The sequence below is a fragment of the Saccopteryx leptura genome, chromosome X (assembly GCF_036850995.1).
Source record: "Saccopteryx leptura isolate mSacLep1 chromosome X, mSacLep1_pri_phased_curated, whole genome shotgun sequence".
Lineage (NCBI taxonomy): Eukaryota > Metazoa > Chordata > Mammalia > Chiroptera > Emballonuridae > Saccopteryx > Saccopteryx leptura.
Window position 1 is genome coordinate 2164428 of NC_089516.1, and position 17655 is coordinate 2182082.

Below are 17655 nucleotides of genomic sequence, written 5' to 3' on the forward strand. Positions count from 1 at the left end.
AGTGGAGCCTTGGTTGCAGGAGGGGAAGAGAGAGATAGAGAGAAAGGAGAGGGGGAGGGGTGGAGAAGCAGATGGGCACTTCTCCTGCGTGCCCTGGCCGGGAATCGAACCCGGGACTTCTACAGACTGGGCTGATGCCTACTGCTGAGCCAACCAACCAGGGCCAAGGATTAGTGTCTTGAGTTTCTTCAGCTATATACCCAGAAGTGGGTTGGAAGGCAGTTCTGTTTTTAATTTTTTGAGGAATCTCCATACTGTTCTCCACGGGGGTTGCACAGTCTGCATTCCCACCAGCAGTGCAGGAGGGTTCCTTTCTCTCCACACCCTCGCCAGCTCTCGTTGAGTGTTTATGGATGACAGGCATTCTGGCAGGTGTGACGTGATAGATACTTCATTGTGGTTTTGATTTGCACCTTTCTGGTGATGAGTGATGTTGGCCATCTTTTCGTACATGTATTGGCCATCTACGTGTCCTCTCTGCTGAAGTGTCTATTTGTGTCCTGTGCCTGTTTTTTAATTAAAAGTTATTTTTGTTGTTGAGTCATATATCTTCTTCATAAATTTTGGAATATCAACCCCTTATCAGATGTATCATCGGTGTGTAAGTTGTCCCAAAGAGGAGAGATTTGACGGAGTGAGCGGGAAAAGTGCAGGAACTGAGAAGTATAGATGAGTAGTTACAAAATATTTATAAGGATGTCAAGCATAAAAATGTAGCTAAGAAAATATATGGGGATAACTGTTCATGCTGCCAGGTGGTCACTGGAAATATCAGGGGAGGGCTACGTTGTATAAAGTATGTGATTGTCTGACCACGTTGTTATTGCCATCCACCTGAGACCAAAACCAAGTAATGTTGAATGCCAACTGTCATGTACAAACAAGAAAGGAAAACCATAAAAATTCAAAGAATTGCTATTCGACAATACAATAAAAGGGGAAATTGAGCAGTAGAGCTTCAGCCTGGCGTGCAGAAGTCCCGGGTTCGATTCCCGGCCAGGGCACACAGGGGAAGTGCCCATCTGCTTCTCCACCCCTCCCCGTCTCCTTCCTCTCTGTCTCTCTCTTCCCCTCCCGCAGCCGAGGCTCCACTGGAGCAAAGATGGCCCGGGCGCTGGGGATGGCTCCTTGGCCTCTGCCCCAGGCGCTAGAGTGGCTCTGGTCACAACAGAGCGACGCCCCGGATGGGCAGAGCATCGCCCCCTGGTGGGAGTGCCGGGTGGATACCAGTCGGGCGCATGTGGGAGTCTGTCTGACTGTCTCTCCCCATTTCCAGCTTCAGAAAAATAATAAAAAAAAAATTAAAAAAAAGGGGGGAAATCGTGGAGCGTACAGCTGGTGGCTGACGGCGTGTTTTGGGAGTCGCTGGTTAAATTGGGCGACATTGCGGGAAAAATAAAAACACGGAGTGATTAATTACACTTGAGGAACTGGGTGTAGGCTTTCTCTCCCAGCCAGAATCAGCGGCGGCCGGCCAGGATGACGGATGAAGAGTGCTTCTGCCCTGCCCTCACCGCACGAAAAGCCATGTTCTGCGAGTTCAACCAGGAGACCTGTTTTCAGGTCTCAGGCATCCACGTCCGCCCGTCAGATATTTGTTTGTTTGTTTGTTTGTTTTTTCTTCTGTATTTTTCTGAAGCTGGAAACGGGGAGAGACAGACAGACTCCCGCATGCACCCGACCAGGATCCACCTGGTACGCCCACCAGGGGGCGATGCTCTGCCCCTCCGGGGCGTCACTCTGCCATGACCAGAGCCACTCTAGCGCCTGGGGCAGAGGCCAAGGAGCCATCCCCAGTGCCCGGGCCATCTTTGCTCCAGTGGAGCCTTGGCTGCAGGAGGGGAAGAGAGAGTCAGAGAGGAAGGAGAGGGGGAGGGGGGGAGAAGCAGATGGGCGCTTTTCCTGTGTGCCCTGGCCGGGAATCGAACCCGGGACTTCTGCACGCCAGGCCAACGCTCTACCACTGAGCCAACCGGCCAGGGCCCTCTGCCCATCAGATATAAGAACGGTGGGCCCATCAGCTGAGCCACGTTACCTCCGTTCCATTAGCACAGGGGTCAGGAAGCTTTCTGTCCGGCTGAGAGAGCCATGAACGCCACATATTTTAAAACGTCATTCTGTGAGAGCCATACAATGACCCGTGGACGTGACGCATTATCCAATAAAAATGTGGTGTTGTCCCGGAGGACAGCTGTGATTGGCTCCAGCCACCCGCAACCGTGAACATGAGCGGTAGGAGATGAATGGATTGTAATCCATGAAAATGTTTTCTATTTTTAACATTGTTAATTTTTTTTTTATTAAAGATTTGTCTGTGAGCCAGAGGCAGCCATCCAAAGAGCCATATCTGGCTCGTGAGCCATAGGTTCCCAACCCTTGCATTAGCACGATGAGCCCTGCCTCCGTGCTGTCACAGAAATCACGCGAAAGACCACTCCTTGGCGTTACAGAAGTTCACGGACATGACGTGTTTGCTGCCACGGAGCTGGCGTGTGTTCAGATTTGATCAAGCAGGGAGCGCTACCTGACAGCGTAAGGGCCTGCCGGGAAGAATGACATCACGGGAACAGGGGAGAGGCGACATCATATAAAACTGTTCGGGGGGGGGGGAAAGAAAAAGATGTGCATCTCTAGTTTCCGGTGGCATGGGATGTGAACGATCTCACGGTGTATTTCAAATGAAATGCTAAAAATTAACTGTAGACTACTCAGATAACAAGGTAGATAGGTAGAGAGATGGGTGTGCAGATACAGAGATGAGGCACTTGTATAAACCATGTTGTATGCATTAGGGAAAGATAAATGGAGAAAGAAACAAAGTATATATATAAATATAGATTTTATATATATATACACACGTACACACACACATATATATGCACATGCATCTATACATATATATGTATATGTTGCTTCTATATTCACGCAACTATATTTGACACATATATGTTGATGTATATATGTAGGCTGTAGAAATACATCCATAATAAATGCATCAAACAGCAATTAAGGATCTAAATAAACTCATAATAAAACATACAGTATAACACAGTGCATAAAAGCAACATTTTTCAAGAAGAGACTTTTCTCCATTTTTTTTTAGAGGAGGCATTTTTTCACCAGACATCTTTAAACGCTTCGCAAGGTGTTCTAAAAACCTTGAAACACTTAGCATACACTTTCTGCGGGACAGCAGAAAAGAAAACAAAAGAAAAACCCAGTCACCCCGTATCTGATCCGTGAAGCATTTCCTGACCGACAAGATAAACCCAAAACACCCAGATGTTACAAGAGCACTTTTACTTTTAAAATTCTACACAGGGGCCCTGGCCGGTTGGCTCAGTGGTAGAGCGTCGGCCTGGCATGCAGCAGTCCCGGGTTCGATTCCTGGCCAGGGCACACAGGAGAAGCGCCCATCTGCTTCTCCACCCCTCCCCCTCTCCTTAGTCTCTATCTCTTCCCTTCCTGCAGCCATGGCTCCACTGGAGCAAAGTTGGCCCGGGCGCTGAGGATGGCTCTGTGGCCTCTGTCTCAGGTGCTAGAATGGCTCTGGTTGCAACAGAGCAATGCCCCAGATGGGCAGAGCATCGCCCCCTGGTGGGCAGAGCATTGCTCCCTGGTGGGCGTGCTGGGTGGATCCCGGTTGGGCACATGCGGGAGTCTGTCTGACTGCCTCCCCGTTTCCAACTTCAGAAAAATACAAAATAAATAAATAAATAAATAAAAATAAAATAAAATTCTACACAGGAATGTGGGAGTCTCATGTAACAAATGGCCTATGTCTTAGGGATGTTGGCAAAGCCGCCGGCTGTCGACGGTGAATTATGAGATGTTCCAACAGCAAGCACCCTGGTCCACCCCCTTGCCATCCGTCAATGATACGGTAAAATGGGAACCCTCCCGGATTACATAACATAAAATAGAACCCCGTGCCGGCCAAGGTATCCGACCGTCCCGTCTCCTTTGCTACAAACAACACCTCTGAAAATTTCTCACTCTGCTCTACTGATACGGCTCGAAGGACATGACAGCTACTGATGTGAATGAACCACAACAAACACAGACTTCTTGCCCTCCACACGCAAACACACAGGTTTGTACAGAATCTGGAGGCTGTGGGTTTCTGGGTGTTGGCTGTCTCGGTTGTTCAAGACATGGAAGAGCCAGGGCAACAGACTACCGGTCGGCGTGGTTCGGTTTAAACCTACGTGTTCGTTATAACTCTGTTCACCCTATGCCACCCTCCAATCAGGGGTCGGGAACCTATGGCTCGCGAGCCAGATGTGGGTCTTCGGATGGCTGCCTCTGGCTCGCAGACAAATCTTTAATAAAAATAATAATAACAGCCTGACCAGGTGGTGGCGCAGTAGATAGAGCGTCGGACTGGGATGTGGAAGGACCCAGGTTCAAGACCCCAAGGTCACCAGCTTGAGTGCGGGCTCATCTGGTTTGAGCAAAAAGCTCACCGGCTTGGACCCAAGGTCGCTGGGCTCCAGCAAGGGGTTACTCGGTCTGCTGAAGGCCCACGGTCAAGGCATATATGAGAAAGCAATCAATGAACAACTAAGGTGTCGCAATGCGCAACGAGAAACTAATGATTGATGCTTCTCATCTCTCTCCGTTCCTGTCTGTCTGTCCCTGTCTATCTCTGCCTCTGTTAAAAAAAAACAAAAAAACAACAACAACAAAATAATAATAATAACGTTAAAAATATAAAACATTCTCATGTATTACAATCCATTCATTTCCTACCGCTCATGTTCATGGTTGTGGGTGGCTGGAGCCAATCCCAGCTCTCCTCCGGGACAACACCACATTTTTATTGGATGATGCCTCACGTCCACGGGTCGTTGTATGGCTCTCACGGAATGACATTTTAAACTATGTGGCGTTCATGGCTCTCTCAGCCAAAAAGGTTCCCGTCCCCTGTTCTAAGTCATCCACCGGGGCGTTGTTCTTCAGAAGCTACAGCAAAGGAAATGTCGTTGGAGAAAGAGGTTAGCGCTCAGCATTTGGGGAAAAAAGAAACATAAAAACCTGAATGTCTGGCGCGTGCTGAACGAGGGAGAGAGCTCTAGCTGCCGGCGGAGGCATCTCTGAGGCAGGCAGGTTGCTGCTGCTGTCCTGCGTTTGGGAACTTCCAAGGTCGTCTCTGGTAAACTCTGGAAACAGAATTTTTTTTATGGGGGGGGGTGATTGAACGTCACGCGCAGACACGGCTTGTGGGGGTAGCTGGTGTTGGTTCACCTAGAACTAAAAGGTCTTTCGATGGGAGATGCAGCGAGGGTTTGCTGAGAGCCATAAGAACAGCCTGACCAGGCGGTAGTGCTGTGGGTAGAGCTCATATGACCCAGAGGAGACCCAAGTTCAAAAGCCCGAGGTCACTGGCTTGAGCATGGGCTCATCTGCCTTGAGCGTGGGGTCACTGGCTTGAGCCTAAAGGTTGCTGGCTTGAGCCCAAAGGTCACTGACTTGAGCCCAAGGTCTCTGGCTTGAGCCTAAAGGTTGCTGCCTTGGGCCCAGGGTCACTGGCTTGGGCCCAAGGTCATTGGCTTGAACCCAAAGGTCACTGGCTTAAGCCTAAAGGTCGCTGGCTTGAGCCCAAGGTCACTAGCTTGAGCACAGTGTTGCTGGCTTGAGCCCAAAGGCCACTGGCTTGAGCCCAAGGTCACTGGCATGAATCCAAAGGTCGCTGGCTTGGACCCAAGGTCATTGGCTTGAACCCAAAGGTCACTGGCTTGAGCCCAAGGTCATTGGCTTGAGCACAGGGTTGCTGGCTTGAGCCCAAAGGTCAACTGGCTTGGGCCTACAGGTCACTGGCTTGAGCCCAAGGTCTCTGGCTTGAGCCTAAAGGTCACTGGCTTGAGCCCAAGGTTTCTGGCTTGAGCCTAAAGGTTGCTGCCTTGGGCCCAGGGTCACTGGTTTGGGCCCAAGGTCACTGACTTGAATCCAAAGGTCACTAGCTGGAGCCCAAAGGTCACTGGCTTGAGCCCCAAGGTATCCGGCTGTCCTCTCTACTTTGCTACAAACAACACCTCTGAAAATTTCTCACTCTGCTCTACTGGCTTGAGCCTAAAGGTCACTGGCTTGAGCCCAAGGTCACTGGCTTGAGCCCAAGGTCTCTGGCTTGAGCCTAAAGGTTGCTGCCTTGGGCCCAGGGTCACTGGTTTGGGCCTAAGGTCACTGGCTTGAATCCAAAGGTCACTAGCTGGGGCCTAAAGGTTGCTGGCTTGAGCCCAGGGTTGCTGGCTTGAGCCCAAAGGTCACTGGCTTGAGCCCCAAGGTACCCGGCTGTCCTCTCTCCTTTGCTACAAACAACACCTCTGAAAATTTCTCACTCTGCTCTACTGGCTTGAGCCCAAGGTCACTGGCATGAATCCAAAGGTCGCTGGCTTGGACCCAAGGTCATTGGCTTGAACCCAAAGGTCACTGGCTTGAGCCCAAGGTCATTGGCTTGAGCACAGGGTTGCTGGCTTGAGCCCAAAGGTCAACTGGCTTGGGCCTACAGATCACTGGCTTGAGCCCAAGGTCACTGGCATGAATCCAAAGGTCGCTGGCTTCGGCCCAAGGTCATTGGCTTGAACCCAAAGGTCGCTGGGTTGAGCCCAAAGTCATTGGCTTGAGCACAGGGTTGCTGGCTTGAGCCCAAAGGTCACTGGCTTGAATTTCAAGGTTCTGCTTGAATCCAAGGTCACTGGCTTGAGCCCCAAAGTTGCTGGCTTGAGTTTCAAGGTTCTGGCTTGAACCCAAGGTTGCTGGCTTGAGCAAAGGGTCACTGGCTCAGCTGGAGGCTCCCTGGTCAAGGCTGTTAGATTGTCCCCAACATCTGTTCCATTCATCCTCTTCAGTTCACGGACCATGGTCTTTCTCCAGCATTTCTCAGCCTCTCGTGGGACGGAGTGTGGCCATTAAGACCACATTCTGGACACTTCCACGTACAGATGAGTTATGGGAGTGATGTCCAAGAAACTTGCCTGAAGCCCAGCTGTGCCTTTTTCCACTGGTCACATCTTCCCTTGACCAAGATTAAGGGTCTACCCGACATCTTGACCACCCTTTGGAAATGAAACAAGGCAGGAGAATCCTTGAATTCCAGTGCCTTCCACCCCTAGTCGGCCCCAGAGCAAATATGACCACCTGGTGGGAGGATCACAGACAGAACCCTCTCACGATCAACAAATGGCCTTTGTGGGATTTCTCTGCGTGTTTGTTTTTCTCAATCCATCCCCGTCCTGAGCCATCCAAATCGCCTTTTAAATACGGTTTTTTATCTTGCGGTGATGAAATGAATTCTCCCACAGATCTCTCTGAAAATAATTTATAACAGCGTTTCTGTTCAAGTAACTTTGTGACAGTCTGTGTTTCTATGGTTACTCTCCAGTTAAACCGGTTCAATAATAGAAATGTATCTCTTCAAACATGCCTGCAACATAATAAACATAATGCATATTTATGTAAAGATAATCATTTCTGATTTTTTTTTTTTTAAAGAATCTCAAGGTTCTCCAGGTGGGGAGAATCTATTTTGATAAACGGCTCCCCGAGAGATGTTTAATTTCAGAAACAAAATTCCAGCGGTGAGTACACGTTGCAACTTTTCTTGCTTCTGTAGCGGAGTCGGGCGAATGGCAGTTCTTCAAATACTCATCGACGACAGGTAGGTACACGTCTGGGATTTCACGCCGCTGAGGGCATGGGACGAGGTATGCGGATGAGATTGAGAAGAAATAAAAGCGGGTCAAGAATGCAACACTCACGTTGTGCAGAGGAGAAGACGTTTCTCTTGTGTACACAACACTTGGCCTTTTGTCCGCTTGGTCCGCCATTCGCCTGACCCATAGGGATGGGATTTAAATGTCGGGTTAAAATAGCGGCGTGCGTCTGAGGCTGTTCCGTGCGTTTCAGGAGGTCCGAAGCGTTTTGACGGTCCCGTCTCCGAGGCCAGCAGGTGGACCCCGGTTGACAACCCCTCCTGACAGAGGTTCAGCAAGCGGCGAGAATCCCGTAGGAATGGGAGGAGACAGTGTATACAGGTGGCCTCTCCGGGAGAATGAGTCTTCCTTTCTCTGGTGTCCAGCTTCTCCAGGGGTAGCTTGTGCTGGTGTGTTAGCAGATTCACAAGAAATGCAGGGTAGCCCTTACTTAACATCACAAGAAATGTAGACTAGCCCTTACTGAATATCACAATAAATGTATGCTAGCCCTTACTGAATATCACAAGAAATGCAGGCTAGCTTTTACTGAATATCACAAGAAATGTAGACTAGCCCTTACTGAATATCACAAGAAATGTATGCTAGCCCTTACTGAATATCACAAAAAATGCAGGCTAGCTTTTACTGAATATCACAAGAAATGTAGGCTAGCTTTTACTGAATATCACAAGAAATGTAGGCTAGCTTTTACTCAATATCACAAGAAATGTATGCTAGCCCTTACTTAACATCACAAGAAATGTATGCTAGCCCTTACTGAATATCACAAGAAATGCAGCCTAGCCCTTACTTAATATCACAAGAAATGTAGACTAGCCCTTACTTAATATCACAAGAAATGTAGGCGAGCCCTTACTGAATATCACAAGAAATGTATGCTAGCCCTTACTGAATATCACAAGAAATGCAGGCTAACCCTTACTGAATATCACAAGAAATGTGGACTAGCCCTTACTTAATATCACAAGAAATATGGACTAGCCCTTACTGAATATCACAAGAAATGTTGGCTAGCCCTTACTTAATATCACAAGAAATGTGGACTAGCCCTTACTGAATATCACAAGAAATGTAGGCTAGCCTTACTTAATATCACAAGAAATGCAGCCTAGCCCTTACTTAATATCACAAGAAATGTATGCTAGCCCTTACTGAATATCACAAGAAATGCAGGCTAGCTTTTACTCAATATCACAAGAAATGTATGCTAGCCTTACTTAATATCACAAGAAATGCAGGCTAGCTTTTACTCAATATCACAAGAAATGTGGACTAGCCCTTACTGAATATCACAAGAAATGCAGGCTAGCCCTTACTAAATATCACAAGAAATGTAGGCTAGCTTTTACTTAATATCACAAGAAATGTATGCTAGCCCTTACTGAATATCACAAGAAATGCAGGCTAGCTTTTACTCAATATCACAAGAAATGTTGGCTAGCCTTACTTAATATCACAAGAAATGTATGCTAGCCCTTACTGAATATCACAAGAAATGCAGGCTAGCTTTTACTCAATATCACAAGAAATGCAGGCTAACCCTTACTTAATATCACAAGAAATGTGGACTAGCCCTTACTGAATATCACAAGAAATGTAGGCTAGCCTTACTTAATATCACAAGAAATGCAGGCTAGCTTTTACTCAATATCACAAGAAATGCAGGCTAACCCTTACTTAATATCACAAGAAATGTGGACTAGCCCTTACTGAATATCACAAGAAATGCAGGCTAGCCCTTACTGAATATGACAAGAAATGCAGGCTAGCCCTTACTGAATATGACAAACTGCTTCCACCGGGCAAGAAGTCCTCAACACCTATGTGGTGTGGTCATCTCCACATTTCGCGATATTCTTAAACCCCATCTTTGGAACCCGATGCTCAGCTGAAGGGTGGTGCATTCTCCCTTCAGACCTGATGAGTTCAGATCGGGAAACGAAGACATTTTCGCATCCGAAAGGGGCCAAGTCACTTGACATGGAGTGCGGGGCGGAGGGGGGGGGGGGAGGAAGCATTCCAAGTCTGTGAAATCCACGCCCACATCGAAAGGCACAAAGTCATTATTTTCCAAAGAGTGCGTCTGATAATTTGTAACTGCCAAGCTCGCCATGCTGCGGTAATGAGATGCAAACGAGGAGGAATGTTCAACAATCCTTCTCTGTACTTGTAACATACCCCCCACCCTCATTGTGTGTATACAATGTGAGGCAGAGGTATGTAAATACATTGTAACACCCCCACTTAGAGCTTCCTCTACCTGCTAGGACAGGGGTGGGGAACCTATGGTTCATGAGGCAGATGTGGCTCTTTTGATGGCTGCCTCTGGCTCGCAGACAAATCTTTAATAAAAAAAAAATAGTAACGTTAAAAAGATAAAACATTCTCATGTATTACAATCCATTCGTTTCCTACCGCTCATGTTCATGGTGGCGGGTGGCTGGAGCCAATCACAGCTGTCCTCCAGGACAGCACCAGATTTTTATTGGATGATGAATGCGTCACGTACACGGGTCGTTGTATGGCTCTCACGGAATGACGTTTTAAAATATGTGGCGTTCGTGGCTCTCTCAGCCAAAAAGGTTCCCGACCCCCTGAGCTAGAAGTTGTTTGTTGATATTCCGGTGGATTTTGAAGCTGTCACCTACTGCTATGAAGCACATGGGAGAATTCACCTGAGGGCGGCTACAGGAAAATATCGTCCTTGTGTAAGAGACGAACAGAAAACATGAGCAGGAAAGTAAAAAAAAATAACAATGGGTGGTTTTGTCATCCTACCAGGTGTGGCCTGGATTCTCCTTGTGTAGTTCATATTCACAGGTCCGTAATTGTAAGGTGACCAACATTTTTTACCATGAGAAGGAGGACAAAAGTAAATGGAAGGAAACAATATCGTAAAGAAAAGAAACATTTTATTCATGGCAACAATAACACACTAGAATATGATACACGCATAAGAAATACATTTGTAATATATATATTGTATTTTTCTGAAGCTGGAAACGGGGAGAGACAGACAGACTTCCCCATGCGCCCGACCGGGATCCACCCGGCACGCCCACCAGGGGACGACACTCTGCCCACCAGGGGGCGATGCTCTGCCGCAACCAGAGCCACTCTAGCGCCTGGGGCAGAGGCCAAGGAGCCATCCCCAGTGCCCGGGCCATCTTTGCTCCAATGGAGAGGAAGAGAGAGACAGAGAGGAAGGAGGGGGGGGTGTTGGAGAAGCAAATGGGCGCTTCTCCTATGTGCCCTGGCCAGGAATCGAACCCGGGTCCCCCGCACGCCAGGCCAACACTCTACCGCTGAGCCAACCAGCCAGGGTCATGAATTTTTTTGTGAACAGAGCAGCATGTGAATGCATGTCCGGTCTCACTCCTCGACAAAACCTCGAATATGATTGCTTTTATTATTATTTTTTTTAATGTTTATTGCATTGATTTGAGAGAGAGAGAGAGAGAGAGAGAGAGAGAGGAACACCAATCTGCTTCTGTACGTGCCCTGACCGGGATCGAACTGGCAACCTATGTGCTTCGGAAAGATGCTCTAACCAACTCAGCTCTCCAGCCAGGGCTCAGATAGGATTGCTTTTTTAGCCTGTATTGATCCTGGGACGTTCTGTATGCCCCAGAAGAAGTTATGGGGTTTGCATTTGTTTATAAAAGCTGATTGTTTTATTCTAAACTCAATAGGCATCCCCGTGTGCACACGAATCAGTGAATGAGAATGTCCAATGCACAGGATTAAGTCTCTAAGCCAGCAAAGGACCCCGAACATCTGTTCATATTCTGCAGATGAGCAGCGAGGTGTGTGGGTGTTCCAGGCTCTTTTCTTTTTCTTTTTTTTTTAAATTTATTTTTTAATTTTATTTATTCATTTTAGAGAGGAGAGAGAGAGAGACAGAGAGGGAGAGAGAGAGGAGAGAGAGACAGAGAGAGAAGGTGGGGAGGAGCTGGAAGCATCAACTCCCATATGTGCCTTGACCAGGCAAGCCCAGGGTTTTTGAACCGGTGACCTCAGCATTTCCAGGTCGACGACACTTTATCCACTGTGCCACCACAGGTCAGGCTGTTCCAGGCTTTTTTGTTTTTCTTTTCTACGCTCAACACAAGACTCAAAGAGAAACACATACATCTCAGGTCCGGCGTACCAAGTGATGAATGGTGCCGTGAATGTATAATAAATACTTATCACAAATGCTAGAAAGAGGCTGTAAACAGAGTAAGTGCGTATAACAATATCAGCATAATACCAATTTATGGGTAGCTCTAATCACCTCGGGAAGCAGATACATTGCTTTTATGACTAATGTAAGAGTTGTTGCTCACTTCGCCGCATAGTTCAAGAACACTTTGTATCAAAAAACTGTTCATTTTGCAGATATGACAGACCATACGATTGTTTCATGGCTGCTTTTATTTACATTTTCTTCTGATTATTAGCGTGAAGAACCATTTTTCATGTGTTTTTAAACCACGGAAATGTTTTCCAGGGACCCCTATTTTCCTACGTTAAAATTATTCTCGTGCCCTGATTGTCTTACGAGTCTTTCTGTTTCTTATTCATAGGAAGCACTCTGTTCAAAAATGCAAAGATTGGTCCATTGTTCCTCCAGTGTGTGGACATGATGAGAAAGATAGGACAGTTTTTTTTTTTAAACTTACTTATTGATTGATTTTAAAGAGACAGAGAGAGGAAGGAAGAGAGAGAGAGAAGCTTTCACTTTTTCCATTTAGTTGTGCATTTAAAACAGTTTCTATTTGTTTATAGTTTCTGAGTTCTATGAGGTCAAGACAATCTTTGGTATTATAAATTCTGATACCCGATATTATGACTTAACAGCTCCCCAAAGCCATGCAAAGCTTAGGAACACTGCTCCCTTCATAAATCTATGAAAATAGTCTTTTTTTTTTTTTTTTTTGCTAATATTTTTAAGCATTTTTTTTTTAGGTTTTTAAAAGACTGTTTAGAATCCTTTTCGTGGCGGTTGGTAACCTACCTTTACAACCCTCCACCCCTGGATAGCCAAACAGCCTAACATCGTTTATGAAACGGGCTCACTGACTGTGATACGATCTCCAAATAGACGATGAACGCCTTAGTCTCATGAATGCTCCTCTCACTTTTAAATACTGTTTTTTAATGCTATTTCTCCCTTTGTTCCAATTAGCCATCGTTTCTATTACAGTCATAGAAGAGGACCATTAATATCTAGCGGAATAATAATTTCCCCTGATGGAGCCTTTAATTAAAACGACTGACCATTATGTCTCAGTCTCATTTACAAAGTTTTCATTCTTCCTTCTCCAAATATAGATGTATATTTATATATATTATATAATTAATAAGAAATATATATACAGTTAATAAATATATATTAATTAAGAAATATATATTTATTATACAATTAATAAATATATACTAATTAAGAAATGTATATTAATTATATATATTTTATTAATTGTATATATATTTTTAAGCCTTTAATTAAAACGACTGACCATTATATCTCAGCCTCATTTACAAAGTTTTCATTCTTCTTTCTCCAAATATAGGTGTATATTTATATATATTATATAATTAATAAGAAACATATACAATTAAGAAATATATATTAATTAAGAAATATATATTTATTAATTGTATAATAAATATATATTAATTAAGAAATATTTATTCATTAATTATATATATTTTATTAATTGTATATATTTTTTAAGCCTTTAATTAAAATGTCTGACCATTATATCTCAGCCTCATTTACAAAGTTTTCATTCTTCCTTCTCCAAATATAGATGTATATTTATATATATTATATAATTAATAAGAAATATATAATTAATAAATATATATTAATTAAGAAATATATATTTCTTATTTATTTTATTTTTTATTCATTTTAGAAAGGAGAGAGAGAGAGAGAAGGGGGAAGGAGCTGGAAGCATCAACTCCCATATGTGCCTTGACCAGGCAAGCCCAGGGTTTCGAACCGGCGACCTCAGCATTTCCAGGTTGACGCTTTATCCACTGCGCCACCACAGGTCAGGCCAGAAATATATATATTTCCTAATATATATTCGTTAGTCCTGGGGTCCTCGTCATGTTAACAACACGACATCCTCCCATCTCTACAGGGTCCCCACACATCTCTCTCCTTCTTGTTCTATTCTTCTGATTCCCATTTTTCCCTTTTTATCAAATATATATATTTCTTAATTATCCTGCACGTATCTTACCCCAGACAATTCGGCGAGGTGCGTCAGGCTTATAAATTAATTTAAGATGGGTGGTTATCTTACGCTTAGCATTCTAAAGTCAAAAGAAAGGAGGGAAAATATAGCAGTGTGTAGCAGTGTGACATAATAGTTAATAATAATAATAATAAAATAATACTAAACAAAGTATTTGGTAAGAGCACGCCCTTCACTTTTCCCGTACGTGATTCTCTCTGCCTTGCGCTGTTTCCCGGACAGATTAGCCAAAGCCACAGAAGCTGAGGACATCCTCAGGATCCGTGCCCTCTCAGAGAAAGCTGGTGTTGTTGCCCACGCTGCTCCCTGACCAGACCTGGGCCTGCAGGATTGAGTCGCCGGAAAGAACAGCACGCCTTAATTAACTTCCCGGGGAGGCGCCCAGCGCCCTCGGTCTCCACTGGAAACAGCTGGGGTAGCAGGTGGCCGAGGACACGGTGCAAAATCCCAACTCAAACACGTATCACAAATACTCGGAGGCATCGCACCTCCCAGCTGTCCCGGTCTAGAGACAAACCGCTGAAAACGACGAGAGAGCCAGGTCCTTGTAATTTAGCTGCTCCGCTCTGTGGAGCTGGGTTTTGTCTTGTTGCCGGTGTCCACCTCCAAGAAGGAGCAGATTCGATTTCCCCGGTGGCACACTCCTCCATAAGCAGAACTGAACGATTGGAAATCGATTCGCAGGAAGCATGGATTTTAACCAGTGTGTCAACGGGAACCAGGTCTCTGGGTTTTTCCACCATCCCCCTTGACCTACGGCATTTTGATCCTCAGCGGAAGCAAACAACAAGAGGAGGACGGAATGAAGTACAAAGTAGCACATTTAAGAAATCGTTTGGTTCCCATTTCGAGAGATGCTGTCGTCAATTTCTAGAAACACAACTGGATGCACTGTGGGCTCCAGTTTCCATGTAAAAATGTATCTCTACACTCAACACACACTCAACACACACACACACACACACACACACACACACACACACACGACCAGAGGAAGCTCACAAGGACATTGGCGATCTTCCCAAATAGATTCTTCCCGATCGAACATTACACTCTCCGGCATTAATAATACTATCAATCATCAAGCTTTGTTTTGCTACAGGGATGGTGAATGAGTCATTTCTGTTTGTTGTATTGGCCACACGTGATTTTCTAGCTGTCGAAGTGAGGAATGCCATCAGACAGGAAACTGGGTTTGTGGGGTCACTTGAAAAATGTATCATCGGAAAATTTAATCAAAAGCTACCTGCTAATGAGTTCCTGGGACTCAAAAATAATAAAGAAACTTGCATTTCTCTGTGTGTGTGTGTGTATGTGTGTGTGTGTGTGTGATCAGATTGCTGACGTCAGAGTGATTAAAAATAAAACCACATGCCTGACCAGGTGGTGGCGCAGTGGATAGAGCATCGGACTGGGATGCGGAAGACCCAGGTTCGAGACCCCAAGCTCGTCAGGTTGAGCGCGGGCTCATCTGGTTTGAGCAAAAGCTCACCGGCTTGAGCCCAAGGTAGCTGGCTCGAGCAAGGAGTTACTTGGTCTGCTGAAGGCCCGCGGTCAAGGCACATATGAGAAAGCAATCAATGAACAACAACGGTGTTGCAATGTGCAACGAAAAACTGACGATTGATGTTTCTCATCTCTGCTTTCCTGTCTGTCTGTCCCTGTCTACCCCTCTCTCTGACTCTCTCTCTCTGTCTCTGTAAAAAAAAATAAATAAATAAACAAATAAAACCACATCACTGCCCGTTCTAGAATATTCTGTGATCAGCAAGAACATGCCCCTTTCACCTCATCTTGACACCTGGTCACGCAGGTGCTGCTCATGCACATGTGTACCCTCGAGACCCCATTAGCCGGAAGTGTGTCAGTTCAAATTAAAACCCACCAGCACCAAGGGGAGGGCTCGGTTAGTCCTGGGGTCCTTGTCAAGTTCACAACGACACCACATCCTCCTGTCTCTACAGGGGCGCCACACATCTCTCTCCTTCTCATTCTACATTGTGTCCGTAAAGTCACGGTGCACTTTTGACCGGTCACAGGAAAGCAACAAAACATGATAGAAATGTGAGATCTGCACCAAATAAAAGGAAAACTCTCCCAGTTTCATACCTATTCAGTGCAGTTCCATGTGGGCTCACACACAGATTTTTTAGGGCTCCTTAGGTAGCTATCCCGTATAGCCTCTACAGCAGGGGTCCCCAAACTACGGCCCGCGGGCCACATGCAGCCCCCCTCCGCACTTCCGGAAGGGGCACCTCTTTCATTGGTGGTCAGTGAGAGGAGCACTGTATGTGGCGGCCCGCCAACGGTCTGAGGGACAGTGAACTGGCCCCCTGTGTAAAATGTTTGGGGACCCCTGCTACAGACTCGTCACTGACGGATGGCCTACCAGAACGGGGTTTCTCCACCAAACTGCCGGTTTCCTTCAACTGCTTATCCCACCGAGTCATGTTATTCCTATGTGGTGGCGCTTCGTTATAAAGGCGCCGATATTCATGTTTTTTTTTGTTGTTTTGTTTTGTTTTTTAAATAAATTTTTATTAATGGTAATGGGATGACATTAATAAATCAGGGTACATATATTCAAAGAAAACATGTCTAGGTTATTTTGTCATTAAATTATGTTGCATACCCCTCGCCCAAAGTCAGATTGTCCTTCGCCACCCTCTATCTAGTTCTCTGTGCCCCTCCCCCTCCCCCTAACTCTCCCCCTGTCCTCCCTCCCCCCACCCCTGGTAACCACCACACTCTTGTCCATGTCTCTTAGTCTCATTTTTATGTTCCACCAATGTATGGAATCATGTAGTTCTTGATTTTTTCTGATTTACTTATTTCACTCCTTATAATGTTATCAAGATCCCACCATTTTGCTGTAAATGCGATATTCACGTTGCACTTTGGTCACGGACTCGAATTTAGCAAGCCACAGAACACACTGAACTTTCCTCTGTACCGTCCACATCTGGACCGGCATGGCCGTGGGCTGCTCCGCTGTAGACACGGTGTGACGTCATCATCTGCGCATGCGCACATGCTGCCACATCATCCTACAGAAACTGGGAGGGTTTCCCTTTTATTTGGTGCAGATTTCACGTTTCTATCTTCTTCTGTTGCTTTCCTGTGACCGGTCAAAAGTGCACCATGACTTTACGGACACGCTGTATTCTTCTGATTCCTATCTTTCCCGTTTTATCAAAACCCACACTGTCTGGGTACGGAGGGTTCTCCCTTCTCCTCCCTCCTCCATTCCTTTCCTTCAGCCATGAACTGAACATCCCGTTTTCACCCCTGTCCTGAGCCGGTGACGTGAGTATTTCATGAAGACGGGTGTGTAAACACAATTGGACGCTCTTCCAAGAAGGACACACCAAGCTGAGTTTACTCGGGGGCGGTGAAGTGACCGCGGGGAATGGGAAACGCCCCCAGCGCACGTGGCCAAGCTGCGGCAAAGTACAGAATGTGAATGTGAAACCCACTTACTCCGTTGCAAAGATAAGACGTTCACTGCATATTATCAAAGACGTTGAGAATATGCCTCCTCTGTGTTTCTACCTATGTATGTATTTTACAAGGTCTTCCTTCAGTTGACACGCTATCTTGTGATGTTTTTTTCTTGCTTTGTTTTGTACGTAGGGAAGGAGGGGAACTCTCTCAGGCCAAAAACAAACAAGCACAAATAAAACAAAACA